This window comes from Oryzias melastigma, linkage group LG15 (assembly GCF_002922805.2).
Source record: "Oryzias melastigma strain HK-1 linkage group LG15, ASM292280v2, whole genome shotgun sequence".
Lineage (NCBI taxonomy): Eukaryota > Metazoa > Chordata > Actinopteri > Beloniformes > Adrianichthyidae > Oryzias > Oryzias melastigma.
Genome location: NC_050526.1, coordinates 5,958,365 through 5,972,442, shown reverse-complemented (window position 1 = coordinate 5,972,442; position 14,078 = coordinate 5,958,365). Strand labels below are relative to the sequence as shown.

At 40.7% G+C, this 14,078-nt stretch overlaps 1 long non-coding RNA gene across 2 annotated transcripts in view; it reads left to right on the top strand.

Annotated features, from left to right (window-relative positions):
* Positions 1-1,089: 1,089 nt before the first annotated feature.
* The window catches only part of LOC112162076, a 36,137-nt gene continuing 23,148 nt past the window's right edge, over positions 1,090-14,078 (top strand). The window contains exons 1-5 of one of the 2 annotated variants that reach the window (XR_002922007.2): positions 1,090-2,100; positions 5,981-6,070; positions 6,156-6,255; positions 6,466-6,550; positions 6,635-6,741. This is a non-coding gene — a long non-coding RNA (uncharacterized LOC112162076). The remainder of the gene's footprint in view (positions 2,101-5,980; positions 6,071-6,155; positions 6,256-6,465; positions 6,551-6,634; positions 6,742-14,078) is intronic. The other variant, XR_002922008.2, reaches the window with a different exon arrangement.

The window sequence follows — 14,078 nt, the reverse complement described above, 5'->3', positions numbered from 1 at the left end:
CATGTGGTTAGTTTTTTAAAGACTTATGCTGGATCTTCTGAAGGTATCTTTGTTGTTGACAATATGTATGACTATGGAGGAAATAATTCATAATTTAAGAAAACTTTGTAAATCCTACTTTGTCAATCAATCAAATAAAAATTAACAGACTAGTTATTTAAAAAAAAAACATAACTTTTATTGTATTTTTGGTCAAACTGGAATCTAATACTTGAAGGCCAGCTTCACCTTTGACTCACGTACTTGACCCTGTACCTTGGGAATTAGTTTTTGGAAGTCAGACATGCTCAGACTTTGTATGCTTCATTGCTTGGCCGATTTCAGGATGTTGTAGGAGAACCAGAAAAAGGAGTGTGAAAGTAGGCGTGGAGCTGTCACAATTACCATTAACACAGCCTCCAAGAGACGGGCATAAAAGATAGAATTTTGATTTTTAAAAAAACGGAATGCATCCACGTCTGAGCTTGAGTGTTTGTATTCCAAGTTAATAAAAACTTTCGGGTCCACTTCTCCTCGGAGCCTTAAATTTAATGCCACTCTGTGTGGGTGGGTGGGTAGCACAGGTGCACATTGGCGCACTGTTACAACCCCCCCTCCACCTCCTCTGTCCTGTGTGCATTGTGTGTATTTTCTTAAGGTCCATGTTTCATCTGGGAAACAGTATGTGTCTTTAAAAAGACCCTTCCCTCCTTCCATCCACCTGTCCTAGCTCTTGCTACAAACACATATCCAGCCTCCCATCCCATCTACCTGGGGAAAACAGGAGCGAGGATATAAAGTGAGCAGTGGCCTGAGTGTGAGGAGGGGTCTGGGTTACGCTGCCCACATTCTCCCCACACCGACCCACCCTACAGACTTTCTTTCAGGCTCCTGGTGTAGAGAAAGGCAGGCCGGCTGTCCCAAAGCGTTTCGCCTCTGTGAGCACACATAAGATGCTCATTCATACCCCACGGCCCTACAACTTTGCTGCCTCCCCCTCCCTCATTCCACCCTCCCTCCCTCTACCTTCATCTGCAACTGAAGCAATTCAACTCAGGCCAAAAGCAGAGACCTTTAATCTAACAGAATGTAGCAGGCACCTGAACTACTTAACCGCTGTGCTTGTTCAAGGGGGTGGGTACAGAGGCTAAGGTAACTGGTGTGTAACAGAAAGCCCCGAACTTTATCCCTGGCCAGGATGAGTACATTTCCTTTCTGTTGTTCCCAACAAAGGCCAGCAGGCACAAATGGTCTGCTATCTGTGTCACTGGGAAGTGGAGAGCAATTTGTTTCTATTAAACAGGACTGTCCTCATCTTCCCCATTGGCCCTCCCTCATCTCTCCTGTATTGACTGAGATGGCTTTTGTCCTGCAGGTAAAACTCTGCCAGTTAGGGAGTTTTATTTGAGTTGACCAGGTAAGAAATGTCCGGCCTTTACATGGTTTGGAAGAGGCAGGGATGACTTCCTGAATTTTGTTACTCAAGTAAAATTGTGGAGCGTCCATTCGAATAAACCGATCATCTTTTGATCTATTTTTTGGCCCAATCCGAATTCTACCCCTACAATTAGTCCTCAAAACGGAGACAAATTAAATAATAGTATCTTTAAATTGAGACGTTATTCCCACTAGATGATGTCATCAATAGCTACGTTAGCACTCGGAAAGACATAACAGCACTGGTTTTATAACTTTGAAAAGGTTATGCAAAAACAACAATTCATCGCTTACATCTAAATGTAAACTTCTTTGATTTAGAGCACACAAATGTGAAGAACACAGTGCAATGCAGCTCGTCCTGCCTGTGAACTACATGAATTAATATTGTCACTTTTCTTTTGATTAATTGTTTAATTGAAGATGCCTTCAGTTTCATAAGGCTTAAGTTGTGAAGAGAAAACGTTCTGAAATAATGTGTATCTGCTTACAACATGTATTTTGGTTGTGAAAACTTTTATTGTGAAAGGGCCAACAACTTCCGGTTTTTCGTGAAATCTCATCGCACGTCAATTCAGCAGAGGCAGAAAAAAAGGATAATGGCTGACACTCGTGTGACGACAGAAACGGACTGAAATTATTATTAAATTATCATTTGGAAGGAGAAAGCTGGAACGAGAAAAGGTATAATTATTGGTTATGTTTATGGTTAGATTTTTTTTTTTAATTTTTGGGTGGGAATTTATGTTTTATGTAAAAAAAAATGAAGCTTCTATCTAACAAGTTAATGCTACTAGCTTATTAGCTTATTTACAGCATGGTTGTGGCTCAAACAGCTAATAATAATATTTTTTTTATTTATTTATTTTATATATAATTCAGCTCTTATGTGTGTCTTATATATTTTGTGTGTCTATGCCTCTGGAAAAATAAAGGGGTTGTAATACCCCACCATAGTCCATCAGTTGTTATCATTGAGTGCATCGTCTGGAATGCTACACTTCCTGAGGAGGCCCACAAAACTCAAGTCCCTTCGGTCTACCCTTAAAATAATTATTTCGGACACCTGTATACCTTCAATTGCCCCTTCAATTGTAGGTTGGAGGGGTAGAGAGAAGCTGGAGGGGTAAGGAAAGAATTTGGATTTTGCCTAAAAGTGTTTTCAGTGATGTTTTAATTCTAAATATCATTTTTGGCCAATAATAATAATTAAAAATACAAAAAAACAAAACAAAACAGGGTTTTTGTAGAGTGGCTCTGAGTTGTGGCCGGGACTGTTCGCATGGCGAAAGCCAGTCCCTATTTCCCACAATCCCCTTGTTTGCACTCTCATGATAGCTTACAGCCCCTCACAACCCCAAGCTAGCATTAGCATTAGCAGTACAACAAAATGGTGAGCAATATTGGAGCTATCCAGCCAGTTTCGAGCCAGATGCCAGCTCAGACGAAGACGTACGTGGATCTGTTTGTCTTCAAGTGGCTGCATTATAATGGAGCGGAGCAGGGAGCCTGTGGCCCACAGACTGTCCCTCCTACAAGCGTTCGCATACGTCATTTTTATTTTCATCTGCTCCTGATTTACCACAATTTGTATGGAAATGCTCAGAAAAGCTATTTTAATCTTCATTTTATTCATATGTGCGAAAAATGCCACAAGAATGTGGTAAAAAGAAGATTTTCATTGGAGTGTGTCTTTAAAAAGGCATCAGCAAAATTAAACATCGACTGCAGTAATCAGACAGAAGCTGCACCTCGACGTAATCTGTTCTTTGTAGCTCACACCAAATTTTTTTTTTTTTTTTTAAGAGATGCACGGCAATCCAACTCTTGTCCACTCACACATAAACTCTACTGTGCAACCCTATCCCTGTGCTTCCTTACTAAATCACAACAGTGACAGTTTGACCTTTTTGATTTACCAAGATTCCTTATGGAGGGCAGAAATACAACAGTGAACCACAATATTTCACCTACATTCATTTCCGTGGCACACAGATTCCCAGCATTGTCTGAGGCTGGATGGCTGCTGTCATAAGAGGGTGCTTTTCTCTTTAATTTAAACCCTAGTTTCAGTCCATTCATTCTACCCTTGCAACAAATAGAGAACCTTTTGACTTTTATTTTATATCAGTCCCGATAAAATAAATCAAACCGCAGAAAAGCTGTGCAACTATTTTGTGCAGTGCAAATATGTATACTTTTGTGCCACATTGTTATGAAAGAATGCCAGCAATACTTTTTTTTTCCTTTCCTGAATGTGCAATCAGGCGTATATAGATAGTTTCTTCAGATATCGAGCATTTCTTAATGGTTAAGACTCCTCTTTCCATTTCTTCACATTCACCCCCTCTTCCTTGTCCTCACCCCTTTCCCTCCTTTGTGTTAACACCCTGGGACCCCATCTGGGCCTATTGGAGGCGTGAAATGCACAGTAATTATTAGTAATCATCACACACCATCAGAAACGGATCCTAGTGCTGTAATTACATGATAAATGTCTGCCTAACACATGCCCTCTATTTAGCAGCCCCCTGGAGACCGTGGATAATAGACAGCTAACAGGGATCCGCAGAATGGGCCTTTCAGCGCTGGCCGGGGCTCATTGTCTACGAGCCAATACATCCTCTCCCCCCGTTTGGCAACAACGCAGACCCCGATCAATCCCCCGCGCTGCTCCCTTACCCAGTGCGCTGACCTCTCTTCGTACTCGCACATCCCTTGTCACGGCGCTCGGCATCAATCACTGGCATCACACCGCAATGCTAATGGTTGCCAAACAATTTCGCAGGAGAGAAAAGAGTTTTGTGCGGCCATTTATAAGGTAGTGGCTACTTTGTTTGATGCTGTTGCTGCTGACCCTTGAGCGAAATGTAATAATTAGCATTATCACGATCAGTGTGGTTTTTGTGTCTTTTAATGCATCCCGGTGACTAGAACACAGATTATTGTTTTTCATTAGAACCTGCTATCACCACATAGTATGTTATTTTTTTTTACACAAGACTGTTAAGATTTGTTTGTATGCATTTGCCACATGCGTCCTCTTCAACATTGGTTAAAAATGAGAGATTTCTCACACCAGTAATCACTTTCTGAAAGAGATTTGAATAACTAAAAAACAATTTCTACTTTCAAATGTGCTATTAAACTAATAATCGCCTTTGAATAACAACTGGGCTTTCAATAAGTGGTCACTGTGCAGACAAAAAGCTCCATGAAACAACAAGGACACCTCTTGTTTGTACGTTTGATCATTTAAATTGCCTCTTTTGAAACAAACCCTCTGTTGAGTTGAAGGTTTCACAGAAAGATGCACCAGGCAGCTGACGGCGACGGTTAACCAACTCCATAGCCGACGCACTACAGCTCTGAATGCAAATCAGACTAACATGCGTAAATAGACAACGCTACTTTCAAACAACCGTTCAATATTGGTTTTCGTTGACTCTCCTTGTATTCCCCTCGCGAATGATGAAGGTCATGCACTTTAGACCACATGTGATCAGATATGCATGCAAAGAAGTGCGCCCTTATCTATATCCATGAAGTAACATGAGGAATCGTGTTTGTTAACAACAAGGGGAATTTGCCTGAGATTTGCCTAGCTGCCTATTAACAATAGTCACCTCTCTGGTCATGCTTTATATATTAGCCAAGCCAGGCCAGTGGGGTACAGTCTGTTAAACAAATTTTCTACACTGTCTAACTTAGAGTAGCAGCAGAAATTGATTGGAGCTTAATGCTTGCAGCTTGTCTCTGTTAACTTATGGAAGACAAAAGAGCTAGCACTGTTCATGTGTTTAGAAACACATAAAAACAACAGTATTTTGGCGATAAAATAAGAATATTATAATAATGCTTCAAATGGCAACTGTTGTCTTATGTTTGCAAATCTTTTGCAGATCATTTAGATAATACGAAACATATTAGCTGATATTTTGGCAGATTTTTCCATGCAGATCTTCTCAAAAGCTGCTATGTTTCAGCTCCCTGCAAAGATTCTCTATTCAGTATATTGAAGTCTGGAGTCTGAGTCACTCTAAAGAAACAAAGGTGTGGCTACTGTACATATGAAGCATTTAAAGTTTCTAGAGTCATTGTCATGCTGGAGGATCTAGGCCAGCATATTCTCTTCCCTAAGTCGTCACATACTGACATGTGGTTAAGGCCCTTTTTCCACATCACTTTTTGATGTTTCGGGTGTCTCCAACTAATTGTTTTTTGACGTTTCTAAAATCAAGGGTCGGCAACCCTCAGGACACGGTACCGGATGCAGTACCGGATGCGGTACTGGATGTACACTGATCCTTGGGACGCATCCAGTACCAGTACCCTAACCTTAACCCAGTACTGGTTCGCATCTGGTACCACGTCCAGTTTGCTCCCGGTACCGCCTCTGGTACTAGTTGGGGTCGAGTACCATATCTGGTCCATTGTTGGGTTAGGGTACCGGTGACAAGCGATGACTTGGGGACACCCAAAATGCCAAAAAGGGACATAGAAGGGGCCTTAGCCAAACGTCAGTATGTGACGACTTGGGAGTGAGAATATGTTGTCCCGGCAGGCTCTCCTTTAAATAGATCGGTCATTCTGTCCCCTTTGGAGGAAAGCAGCCCCAAAGTATGATGTTTCCACCCCCCATGCTTCACAGAGAGTAAGGCATTCTTGGCATAAAACTCAGCCTTTCTTCCTTCCATCTGATCTCATAATATTCTCCCATACTTTCTCTGATCCTCCAGATGCTCTATCGCAGGGGTTTTCAAATCCAGACCTCGAGGTCCGGCCTCCTGCGGGTTTTCCTGAAACCCCGCTTTATCTGCAGCTGATTACCTCGACCAGGTGTGTTTAGCCAATAAGGAACTTCACTGGTAGGTTGGTTGAAAAACAGATGGGACACTGGGCCTCGAGGCTTGGACAGCCTTGGTCTACGGAAAGCTTTAAACGGGCCTAAACATATGTACTGTAAGCAGGGGGACCTTTGGGGCTCTGCAGAATTTGAATCCATGATGTTTGTTTTACCAATAGTAACCTTTGCTACTATGGTTCCAGATTTTCTTTAGGTTGTTGACCAGTTTTATCCAAGTAGTTCTGGGCTGTTTCCTCACCGTTCTCAAGATCATTTGTACGCCACCAGGTGAGCCTGGAGAGACTATCACTGATCTCGTATTTGTTCTATTTTACTCTAACCACTCTCTAACAGTTGTTTGGTTCATCCCAGTCTTCTTCAAGTGTACAATCTCGTTCCTGGTGACCTGTGACAGCTCTATGGTCTCAGTGAGAGGTTGCAATCGAACTGTGAGAGATAACCAGGTGTCATCAATACAGGTAACAAGAGGAGGATAGAAGAGACGTTACATGTCTGTGAGGTCAAGAATTGGTGTTTGTTTATGGGAGATAAACACTTTTTTCTTTCATTTTTAATTTTTTTACAATCTGTCTCTCACATTGAAGTGAACCTGTGATGAAAATCATAGATCTTTCCTGTTTTAAGCGGGCCAACTTGTCAAATACTTTTTTACCCACAATATAAATTCACAATCTGTATTTGTGTTACCATTTTAAGGGTTTTGCTGAACTAAATGCTAAGACCACACACACCAGCAGTTCTTTCTGAGCACAAAAGGAGAGCAGACATTGATGGTAACAGCAGTATCAGCTATCCCCTAATTGATACAGCAAGGCGGACAGTCACTCACTTAATGAATTGCTAATAGCCCTTAGCTATGCGGTGAGTGACAGGGGCCAAGCATTCCACATGGTGGACGCTGCTCGAGGAGTGCAGTAGATGGAGATGCTTCTCATTAATGGGAGCGGGATTCCTGGCGATTGTTCAGTCTTGTGTGGAGAGGCCTCGTCCGCACGGAGGCCACGCGTTTCCCTCAGCGAGCCCCCTTAACCTAAGACAGCCAAGCGTCACCGAGTCACAGATAATGAAGAGTTGATCAAAGAGACATGGCATTCCACAGGGCCTGGCTGAGCAACTGAAAAAAGATAAGGGGTGGAGAGGAGTAAAGATCTGCACAAAAAAAAGAGGAAGAAAGGAGTGAATATGAAGGCGACAAGGATCGTGCCTGAACTACAGTGAAGCTGACAAAACTGACTGGCCAACAGGATTGTTATGGGCAATCAATTGGAATCAATCTCTTTTAATTTATGGATTGTTAGACTTTTCTTGATTTAAATTCTATTTTATCTGCCAAGACAATCCAAAGTATTAGGATTTTTGGCTATTTTCAACTAGTAAACATACGCCAACATTCAATCTATTAGAATTTACATGATTGAAAAGTGACATTCTAAAAATAATAATGTGCCTTATGGGTGGAATTAGATGTTCATATGCTATTCATTTACTTGCTGTACTTGCTACAAGCTGCAGAGTTATTTATCCTAATGCATATAACTGCTAGCCCTTCAACTGACCCATAATTTCCTACTAATAACTGCTGTGGGCAGAGTGATTATGGCTTTTCATTAGTGCCTGCAGCTTTTATTAGTGCCGTCCCAGCTAAAGGGCCCTCTCTGTAATTGTTAGCCATTATAAATATAATACGTTGAAAGTATGGTGGGGAGGGGCAATGACGCCTCTTTGTTAACTGCTGATGATTGAGCAATTAAACTTTGCCAACTTAATTACCTCTTCTTTGCAACGTGAGCCATCAAGACTCGCATCGCAGTAAACAATGCTGGCACGGAGTGACTCCTACTAGCTGGATGTTTATCAGTTTTATCGCTAGCTAAGAGAAAAAAGTTGAACTGGGTATTTATCTGAGGCAACTTTTGCTTTAAGTATTTCTTTAGTCCAAATAATATTCTCATAAATCATATTAACTGTAAAAAGGCTGGTAGTTGTTGTATGTAACATTGATTTATACCTGACCACCAGCCTGTTAATTAACCGCCTGCTTAATGCAGAGCACACAAAAGAAAAATTAGGACCTACAAGTACTCCCTTCACATAGAAGGGCCAACAGATGTTGTGTGAAGCAAAAAAACAAAAAAATAAACACCTGAATAAAAACCAACACCCGTTGGCGAGCCGAAGTAAGAATCACGCTATGCAAGCTCCTCATTAAGTGGCATTAAAACGGTGAAGTCTATAATTATCGAATAAATCCTCTCCCACATGAATGGGTTCATCGGCGTGCCATAATTCTTCCCCAGCTCTGGCTGTGAATGAGCCTTTTGTGCGCCACTGTGGGAAAGCCTTTGTGAAATTACACTACTGCATAATGATGCTAATCATAAATTAGCATTTCAGCATGGAACAGCCTGTTTGTGCGTGCAAGTGTGCATGTCTACAAATCATATAAAGGAAACTTTCATAATCTATTTCCATTGCTCCATATTAAAGAATCTCGCTTTGTTTGTTCTTTTGCAGTTTTTATGTATTACTTTTATGTAGCATTAGAAACTGATTGTATGTGGAATATTTTTTTTGACTTGACAGCAGACAGACTATTCCTAGGACTGACTTCCCGTCTTGAATGTTTCTAATCTAATCTGCTAATCTTTTATTGCCCTCTCTTTACTGTACCTCTTTTGTCGCTGCCGTCTTTGTCTTAAGAAGTGCACCAGAGATGCACGTGCAAGTGTGCACCCTGGAGTGCAAACTCAAAACATGGGCATTGTGATATTTAATGGAAGCCACATGACAGTGATATTAGATTCAAGTTCCTATTCATCCCCTGAGAGTAGCAGGTGTGTGTTTCATTACACTCCAAAGAAAAAACACGACTCCAGTGTGGACTTCTTAATGCAGAGGCTTGGGCCACTAATGAAAGCAGACAAAGAGGCAAATCTAGGAGCAGCGCCCACTCTGTGTCCACTTAGCACCAAGCAAGAACCTGTGTCAATTAGGGCCTGTTTGTTTGATGTGACAATTAACAAAGAGACACTTGGTCATTAATCCCAATTGGGTCCAGCTCTGTTCTCAATATTTGTTCCAATCTTTGGTTTTAGTGAATTATAATGGAGAGAGGAAATACATTTAATTTCAGTGGTGGATATTTTGCATGTGTGGCTATTCTTTTTTTTTTTTTCGTTTAGTTGTTTCAAAACGAGGCAATGATTGACAGCGTGACATAAAAATGGCTTCCCTTCACTGCCCCAAATGAAAATTCAAACTTGTGCCGACTACACAGTTCTGCATGTTTATTGAAGGACTCATAAATATTGCTTTCAATTATTCAAACAATGACTGGATACAGTACGTGTCAGAGTTGCACAACTCATTTGCATGAAAAAGTAATTTTAACCTCAGAATGAGACACATGTAAATGATAACCGTAGCAGCCTACGATAAAACGTGATACTGACGAGCATCCACACCTAGATTTCAATAACATTTTCCTAACCACAGCTGTGGACTGGAGCGGGATCATTTTAAAACCCGCTGTTGGACTGTTACAGAAAGCCCTTCTCCTTCTTGTTTTTTTTATTGACTTTCCAGGTTGAGAGGACGGTGACGCTTTGCATCTTTCTTGGCACTTGCAAATAAATAGGGATTTTTACATTATATGCAAAACAAACTGCTTTTCAAAGACGGAACTTAATTTCAGTGTTGTCTCTCTCCACCTCAACGATTTATTTTGAATCATTCTTGAGCGAAGGTGCGCTAATGTGTTTGTAAGCAAAAACGCTGTGTTCGTACAAGCAATTCCGTCTCTTTTGTGTATTATCTGGGACAAAGTTGCTCAGTGAGTGATTTTTTTTCCCCACTTTATCATCTTTAGGCTTCATTATCAGAACTATAACTGTCATAAGAAAATATATCTCAAAGCAGGGATTTTAAAGAAAATGTAATAAAAAAAATATAACAAAAAAGACTTAAAGTTATGGCAATGAATGTGCACTAGGTGGTGCCCCACCTCTTCAACAAGACTACCTGAGACCTGTACACACAACCCATGTAAATAAGAAGGGATGAATTTAAGTTGTGAATGACAACAATTAACACACTGCTGTTTGTCAGTGGGTTTGTGGTATTATCTAACAAGATATTGTTAGTTATCCACTCTATAACTCATCAAAATGTGATCTGAGGACATTAAATTAAAGCATGTTGATTAAAAGGGATTCAGGTGATGAAGACTGCAGCCCTGGTGCAGAGGGCCTATGGTTTCTGCCGGGCCCAAGGCAGCAGCTGGAAGCATAATTACATGCACTGATTTATACATCATTAAGGCGCCCATATAAGTCACCCTTTTAGGAAAGAACGCTTAAGCTACTTACACTTTTCACAAAACAGAAGCAATTCTGTATGAAATGAATGTATGCCAGTCCTCTGCAAGCATATGGTATATTTTTCACCTATTAATAATTCACGTTGAATGAGCAAAAATTAGTTGGCTCAGTTACCGCCACGTTTGTCCCACATTAATTCCGTCGACGTTTTGTAAATGGGGCTATTACGCGAAAAACAAAGCAGAGTGAATGACTGCGTTTTGCCGTACTTAGCAAAAGAGAGGGCCTCATTCGTACACCTGTCATTTTCCAACAAGGCACCATTATGGCTTGCAGAGAGGTAATATCACACCTTTCATTGTGGCCGCGTCCCTTCTGTGGAGGAGCGGCATCCTTGAAATGGTGAATGTCGGCGAGAGAAAGCCATCTGTAATTTGAAAACCCAGATATTTGCTTTTTACTTCAGATTGTCATGCTTTTCAGCTGTCATTTCAAAATAAAAGAATTAAATAATTAACATTTCTGCCGGGACAATTAACAAGGCCGGCTGCACTTCACTCTTCAGAGTCTTTCATCCGGCACAATATGCACAAAGAGCGGGCTCTGAACTTTAAAACTTGACTATGGTTTGATTGAAATCTAATAAAGCTCCTTTTATTTTGTTAGCTGCATATGACACAAGTGAACAGGTGGGCTTTTAGATATATCAAAGCATATACATTTTAAGAACCCTCGACACCTTTACATACACTTTTCTTCAAGCGACACACACACACATTCAAAATAGACAGAAGCAGCAGCTCAATGGTGCTGAGCACATTGTTGCTTTAACCTTCTGCGCTAGTTATCCCTCTCAAACTTCCAAGCCTTGGCAGCTAACTCGATTGGCTTTTTGTCACAGGGCCCCGGCGTATACAGCTGTTGGAAAGCATGAAGGATGGTGGGGGAGATGAGGAAGAACAAAACAAAAAGATCTTTTCTTCCTTGTTATTTTTCAAGTGAAGTGAACATGAGCAGAGGCAAGAAGTGGCCCAGTCAAGGCCTGTAGAGGCCACTCCTCATCTTGGGGTTATTATGCTCAGCAGGTCATTAAGCTTTGAAGAAGAGGCACGACACACACCACCCGTACGCTTCTTGCCCTGGGACCGCTCTCTCAGCTAACCATTTCACTCCTCAAAGTGCAAGAAGTGATCTCTGCTGTCTGGTGAAGGCCAAAAAATATCTAAGTTCTTATTAAGTTATGCTATGGTCACGAATACAACCACGTGATGGAGAGGTCCACCTTTGATTCATATGTATATATATATATATATATGTGTGTGTGTGTGTATACACTGCCTGGCCAAAAAATTGTCGCCACAAAAAGAAAAAGGGTCATACACTTCAATATTTCGTTGGACCGCCTTTAGCTTTGATTATGGCACACATTCGCTGACGCATTGTTTCGGTAAGCTTCTGCAATGTCACAAGATTTATTTCCATCCAGTGTTACATTAATTTTTCACCAACATCTTGCATTGATGATGGTAGAGTCTGACCGCTGCACAAAGTCTTCTCCAACACATCCCAAAGATTCTCAATGGGGTTAAGGTCTGGACTCTGTGGTGGCCAATCCATGTGTGAAAATGATGTCTCATGCTCCCTGAACCAGTCTCACAATTTGAGCCCCGTGAATCCTGGCATTGTCATCTTGGAATATGCCAGTGCCATCAGGGAAGAATTCATCCAATGATGGAATAACCTGGTCATTCAGTATATCCAGGTAGTCAGCTGACCTTATTCTTTGAGCACATACTGTTGCTGAACCTAGACCTGACCAATTGTAGAAACCCCAGATCATAACACTGTCCCCACAGGCTTGTACAGTAGGCACTGGGCATGATGGGTGCATCACTTCACCTGCCTCTCTTCTTACCCTGATGTACCCATCACTCTGGACCAGGGTAAACCTGGACTCATCAGACCACATGACCTTCTTACATTACCGTAGAGTCCAATCTTTATGCTCCCTAGCAAATTGAAGCCTGTTTTTCCGGTTAGCCTCACTGATTAGTGGTTTTCTTAAGGCCACACAGCTGTTCAGTTGTCTTTGCATTGTGCGTGTGGAAATGCTCTTCCTTTCACTATTAAACAGAGCCCTGAGTTCTACTGTTGTTTCTCTTTGATTTGATCTCACCACATGTTTAAGTGATCACCGATCACCATCATTCAGGATTTATTTCCAGCTACATTTCTTCCTGGAAGACGATGGGTCCCTACTATCCTTCCAGTTTTTAATAATGTGTTGGACAGTTCTTAACCCAATTTTAGTCGTTTCTGCAATCTCCTGAGATGTTTTCTTTGCTTGATGCATGCCAATGACTTGACCCTTCTCAAACAGACTAACATCTTTTCCACAAGCACGGGATGTGTCTTTCCACATGGTTGTTTAGGAAATGAGAAGCAACTCATTGCACCAGTTGATTTTAAATAACTTGTTACTAGCTGAAAGATAATCGCCCATGCAGTAATTATCCAATAGGAGGCTCGTACCTATTTGCTAAGTTAAATCCAGGTGGCGACTTCTTTTTTTGGCAAGGCAGTGTATATACGGTATATATATATATATATATATATATATATATATATATATATATATATATGTGTGTGTGTGTGTGTGTGTGTGTGTGTGTGTGTCCAGTGGCGGACTTATCAGTTTGGGGGCCCCAGATGAACAATGACATGGAGCCCTCTGCATGGAGAACTCTGCAGTGGTTGTATTAATCTATTTTTTAAGGTAAAACTTCATCAAATAACTTCTTCACTACACTTTAAAAAAGGAAACATTGGATCAATTGATTTACTATGATCTACTCAATTTAAAAATTAAAAAAAAATATATATATTTTTTTTTAATTGTAACAAATTGCAAAGCTTTTGTTAATTGGTCCATTGTTTCACTTTTGACAGTGATAGTCCACTTTTAAACACCATCAATGTCACGAATATACGTTTTCCTGCATTTAAAAGCTGAAACTATATTTAAATGTTAAAGAAACGTTTTTATATACATTGTTTTTACTTGAAAAAAAAATTATTGAAAGGAGTAATTAAGCAGGATCAAATGAGAGTTCTCTCTCTAATTTGTCAGGTTTTACCTAAGAAGGCAAAATAAACAAAAAATCTAAATGATGGAACAAAACATTGCACTATGGAGTGGCGTCAATAAACACAAATAAAAAAAATATTCTCAAAATTATGTATTTCTGCCCCTTTTTTTGTCAAGGATGGTGATGTAGGACCCACATGCTGGAGACAAGAAATGGTGGCAGAAACTCAAAGATTTATTTAATAAACTCAAACATGACAAAATCAGGAGAACCCAAACCAGTGACAGAGCAGAGTAGATGGCCTGATAATGCAGAACTGAAGACCAGACACTTAAATAGGCAGAGGCTGTTTTGGCCGACGGCTGTGTGTGTGGCTATGGAGTGTGT